Here is a 6,000-nt window from a genome sequence, read left to right as displayed (position 1 = left end):
GTTTCCTAGCTTACTAGCTAGCTACTTCCAGACACAAGTGAGAGAACACCTCACTCTGACCATTTTACACGCCCTAGAACAGGCCTGTTCTGTCGGAATACAGCTACTGTAAGTTACTAACTAGAACAGGCCTGGAATACAGCTACTGTAAGTTACTAACTAGAATCAAATCAAATCAAATTTATTTATATAGCCCTTCGTACATCAGCTGATATCTCAAAGTGCTGTACAGAAACCCAGCCTAAAACCCCAAACAGCAAGCAATGCAGGTGTAGAAGCACGGTGGCTAGGAAAAACTCCCTAGAAAGGCCAAAACCTAGGAAGAAACCTAGAGAGGAACCAGGCTATGTGGGGTGGCCAGTCCTCTTCTGGCTGTGCCGGGTGGAGATTATAACAGAACATGGCCAAGATGTTCAAATGTTCATAAATGACCAGCATGGTCGTATAATAATAAGGCAGAACAGTTGAAACTGGAGCAGCAGCACGGTCAGATGGACTGGGGACAGCAAGGAGTCATCATGTCAGGTAGTCCTGGGGCATGGTCCTAGGGCTCAGCTCCTCCGAGAGAGAGAAAAAAAGAGAGAATTAGAGAGAGCATATGTGGGGTGGCCAGTCCTCTTCTGGCTGTGCCGGGTGGAGATTATAACAGAACATGGCCAAGATGTTCAAATGTTCATAAATGATCAGCATGTTAGAACAGGCCTGGAATACAGCTACTGTAAATTACTAACTAGAACAGGCCTGGAATACAGCTACTGTAAGTTACTAACTAGAACAGGCCTGGAATACAGCTACTGTAAGTTACTAACTAGAACAGGCCTGGAATACAGCTACTGTAAATTACTAACTAGAACAGGCCTGGAATACAGCTACTGTAAGTTACTAACTAGAACAGGCCTGGAATACAGCTACTGTAGAACAGTTACTGTAAGTTAACTAGAACAGGCCTGGAATACAGCTACTGTAAGTTACTAGAACAGGCCTGGAAGAACAGGCCTAGAACAGGCCTGGAATACAGCTACTGTAAGTTACTAACTAGAACAGGCCTGGAATACAGCTACTGTAAGTTACTAACTAGAACAGGCCTGGAATACAGCTACTGTAAGTTACTAACTAGAACAGGCCTGGAATACAGCTACTGTAAGTTACTAACTAGAACAGGCCTGGGCAATTATTTTCCATGGAGGGCCATATTAGAATATATTTTTTGCCATCACCGGCCAGAATCATATTACAGGATTATACATCATGTGTATGACTGTGTTGACAGATATATCTACTGTAAATCACGTCCAGATATGCAACTTACCTTAGTGTTTTAACATGCACAGAAATAAACCACATCCAAGTTCTCCTTTTGGTAGGTCTTTTCATTATGAAGATCTAGGTAAAAGTACACTGCATTCAGCACCACGGACAGAACTCTTGTTAACGGTAATGCACAAAAACACAAGAAGGAGAGAGAGCTCAATATCACATTTAAACTACTCAATCAGTGTGAGCAGTGAAGTCTCTGATGGGCATTGAATATTTTATTTATTTCACCTTTATTTAACCAGGTAGGCCAGTTGCGACCTGGCCAAGATAAAGCAAAGCAGTGAGACACAAACAACAACACAGAGTTACACATGGAATAAACAAACAACAACACAGAGTTACACATGGAATAAACAAACAATAACACAGAGTTACACATGGAATAAACAAACAATAACACAATAGGAAGTCTATGTACAGGGTGTGCAAATGAGGTAAGATTAGGGAGTTAAGGCAATAAATAGGCTGTAGTGGCGAAGTAATTACAATTTAGCAATTAAATACTGGAATGATAGACGTGCAGAAGATGAATGTGCAAGTAGAGATACTGGGGTGCAAAGGAACAAAAACAAATAACAATATGGGGATGAGGTAGTTGGATGGGCTTTTACAGATGGGCTGTGTACAGGTGCAATGATCTGTGAGCTGCTCTGACAGCTGATGCTTAAAGTTTGTGAGGGAGATATGAGTCTCCACCTTCAGTGATTTTTTAAAATTCGTTCCAGTCATTGGCAGCAGAGAACTGGAAGGACTAGAGCAGTAAAGTCAGGTATAGTTTCTGATGTCGCTATGTGCAGTATTACTGAGAGGTGAGAGTCAGTAAGAGATGATCTGTGCCTTGACTTGTTATATTTCATCACTGAAAATGTCTGTTCACATACATAGGTTGACCCAAACAGTACAAACATCTTCTGAGCATGACTCCTAATCTTAGGAAAGTTTTGTTCATTGAGAGATGCATAGAAGCTCGTCAGTGACATTGTTTTGAATAGTTCTCCAATCACTGCATCAGACTGAAGATGGATCAGCTCAAGTTGCAGGTCAGTGGGAGCGTTATCCACATTGAAGGTGAAAGGAGAGGAAACCAACAGCATGTCATTTTCCAACACTTTGAAATCCTCAAAACGATGAGAAAAGTCACCGTTCAAAGCACGCAGCAGAGATGTATACTTCTCCCTCTGGTCATCTGATAGGGAACAGACTAGTAGTGTCAGTAGGTCATCTGATAGGGAACAGACTAGTAGTGTCATCTGATAGGGAACAGACTAGTAGTGTCGGTAGGTCATCTGATAGGGAACAGACTAGTAGTGTCAGTAGGTCATCTGATAGGGAACAGACTAGTAGTGTCGGTAGGTCATCTGATAGGGAACAGACTAGTAGTGTCGGTAGGTCATCTGATAGGGAACAGACTAGTGGTGTCGGTAGGTCATCTGATAGGGAACAGACTAGTAGTGTCGGTAGGTCATCTGATAGGGAACAGACTAGTAGTGTCGGTAGGTCATCTGATAGGGAACAGACTAGTAGTGTCAGTAGGTCATCTGATAGGGAACAGACTAGTAGTGTCAGAAGGTCATCTGATAGGGAACAGACTAGTAGTGTCAGTAGGTCATCTGATAGGGAACAGACTAGTAGTGTCAGTAGGTCATCTGATAGGGAACAGACTAGTAGTGTCAGAAGGTCATCTGATAGGGAACAGACTAGTAGTGTCAGAAGGTCATCTGATAGGGAACAGACTAGTAGTGTCAGTAGGTCATCTGATAGGGAACAGACTAGTAGTGTCAGAAGGTCATCTGATAGGGAACAGACTAGTGGTGTCGGTAGGTCATCTGATAGGGAACAGACTAGTGGTGTCGGTAGGTCATCTGATAGGGAACAGACTAGTAGTGTCGGTAGGTCATCTGATAGGGAACAGACTAGTAGTGTCAGTAGGTCATCTGATAGGGAACAGACTAGTAGTGTCAGTAGGTCATCTGATAGGGAACAGACTAGTAGTGTCAGTAGGTCATCTGATAGGGAACAGACTAGTAGTGTCATCTGATAGGGAACAGACTAGTAGTATCGGTAGGTCATCTGATAGGGAACAGACTAGTAGTATCAGAAGGTGGGTCAGACTGTTGTCATCTGATAGGGAACAGACTAGTAGTGTCGGTAGGTCATCTGATAGGGAACAGACTGGTAGTATCAGAAGGTGGGTCAGACTGTTGTCATCTGATAGGGAACAGACTAGTAGTGTCGGTAGGTCATCTGATAGGGAACAGACTGGTAGTATTGGTAGGTCATCTGATAGGGAACAGACTAGTAGTATCAGAATTTGGGTCAGACTGTTGTCATCTGATAGGGAACAGACTGTTATCATCTGATAGGGAACAGACTAGTAGTGTCGGTAGGTCATCTGATAGGGAACAGACTGGTAGTATCGGTAGGTCATCTGATAGGGAACAGACTAGTAGTATCAGAAGGTGGGTCAGACTGTTGTCATCTGATAGGGAACAGACTAGTAGTGTCGGTAGGTCATCTGATAGGGAACAGACTGGTAGTATCAGAAGGTGGGTCAGACTGTTGTCATCTGATAGGAAACAGACTAGTAGTGTCAGAAGGTGGGGGAGATTGTTGTCATCTGATAGGGAACAGACTAGTAGTGTCGGAAGGTGGGTCAGACTGTTGTCATCTGATAGGGAACAGACTAGTAGTGTCAGAAGGTGGGGGAGATTGTTGTCATCTGATAGGGAACAGACTAGTAGTGTCAGAAGGTGGGTCAGACTGTTGTCATCTGATAGGGAACAGACTAGTAGTGTCGGTAGGTCATCTGATAGGGAACAGACTAGTAGTGTCAGTAGGTCATCTGATAGGGAACAGAATAGGAGTGTCGGGAGGTGGGGGAGATTGTTGTCATCTGATAGGGAACAGACTAGTATTGTCGGAAGGTGGGAGAGATTGTTGTCATCTGATAGGGAACAGACTAGTATTGTCAGAAGGTGGGAGAGATTGTTGTCATCTGATAGGGAACAGACTAGTAGTGTCAGAAGGTCATCTGATAGGGAACAGACTAGTGGTGTCGGAAGGTGGGAGAGATTGTTGTCATCTGATAGGGAACAGACTAGTAGTGTCGGAAGGTGGGAGAGATTGTTGTCATCTGATAGGGAACAGACTAGTAGTGTCGGAAGGTGGGGGACATTGTTGGCTTCTACTTGACAGGTCAGGAGTAGTAATTTTCCCTTGAAGGCTTTGACAAGGCTGTACAAGTGAGACAAACTGCCTGTGGTTTAAAGATTTTGCTCTTATGAAGTTTACCACTTTAGTGACTGTTTCCACAACATGGCTCATTTTCAGAACACATTAACAGAGCACCTCCTGATGAATAATGCAATGCAGGAAAATAATTGTCTGATCTGGGTTCAGCTCAGCTACTTGATCTTGTATCCTTTTCAAAAGGTTAACGGTTTTTCCTGTCTAGTTTGGGCACCCAACAGTGGTCACACTGGATAACTTTTCAAGTCCCAGCTTTGCCACACGCTTGTTAACCTCCAATAAATATTTCCCTGTGGTTGTGCACTTCATTGACTGCACTGAAGCAATCTCCTCTGTAATTTCAAAGTCTGGGGTTATGACCTCGTAAGATTATCAACAACTGAGCCGTGTCAGGTGCATCATTGCTCTGATCCAGGGCCAAGGAGAAATAGGTGAAATCCTTTACCTTGTCTTTTAAAAATGTGCTTACCTCAATTATCTTGACACCGTTGCCCCAGCATGTTGACTCTGTACCGGTACCCCCTGTATATAACCACCACGTTGACTCTGTACCGGTACCCCCTGTATATAGCCTCCACATTGACTCTGTACCGGTACCCCCTGTACATAGCCTCCACATTGACTCTGTACCGGTACCCCCTGTATATAGCCTCCACATTGACTCTGTACCGGTACCCCCTGTATATATCCTCCACATTGACTCTGTACCGGTACCCCCTGTATATAGCCTCCACATTGACTCTGTACCGTAACACCCTGTATATATCCTCCACAATGACTCTGTACCGGTACACCCTGTATATAGCCTCCACGTTGACTCTGTAACGGTACCCCCTGTATATAACCTCCACGTTGACTCTGTACCGTAATACCCTGTATATAGCCTCCACATTGACTCTGTACTGGTACCACTTGTATATAGCCTCCACATTGACTCTGTACCATAATACCCTGTATATAGCCTCCACATTGACTCTGTACCAGTACCCCCTGTATATAGCCTCCACATTGACTCTGTACCGGTACCCCCTGTATATAGCCTCCACATTGACTCTGTACAGGTACCCCCTGTATATAGCCTCCACATTGACTCTGTACCCCTGGTCCCCTCTGTATATAGCCTCCACATTGACTCTGTACAGGTACCCCTGTATATAGCCTCCACATTGACTCTGTAGCGGTAACCCCTGTATATAGCCTCCACATTGACTCTGTACCGGTACCCCCTGTATATAGCAACCACATTGACTCTGTACCGGTACCCCCTGTATATAGCCTCCACATTGACTCTGTACTGGTACCCCCTGTATATAGCCTCCACATTGACTCTGTACCGGTACAACCTGTATACAGCCTCCACATTGACTCTGTACCGGTACCCCCTGTATATAGCCTCCACATTGACTCTGTAGCGGTAGCCCCTGTATATAGCCT

The 6,000-nt window shown here is 44.3% G+C and overlaps 1 pseudogene; it reads right to left on the bottom strand.

Moving 5' to 3' along the window:
* The window catches only part of LOC112241848, a 121,616-nt pseudogene that overhangs the window by 6,949 nt on the left and 108,667 nt on the right, over window positions 1-6,000 (bottom strand).

Source organism: Oncorhynchus tshawytscha, linkage group LG16, assembly GCF_018296145.1.
Source record: "Oncorhynchus tshawytscha isolate Ot180627B linkage group LG16, Otsh_v2.0, whole genome shotgun sequence".
Lineage (NCBI taxonomy): Eukaryota > Metazoa > Chordata > Actinopteri > Salmoniformes > Salmonidae > Oncorhynchus > Oncorhynchus tshawytscha.
The sequence above is the reverse complement of the archived record's forward strand: the minus strand, read 5'-3'. Positions and strand labels throughout refer to the sequence as shown.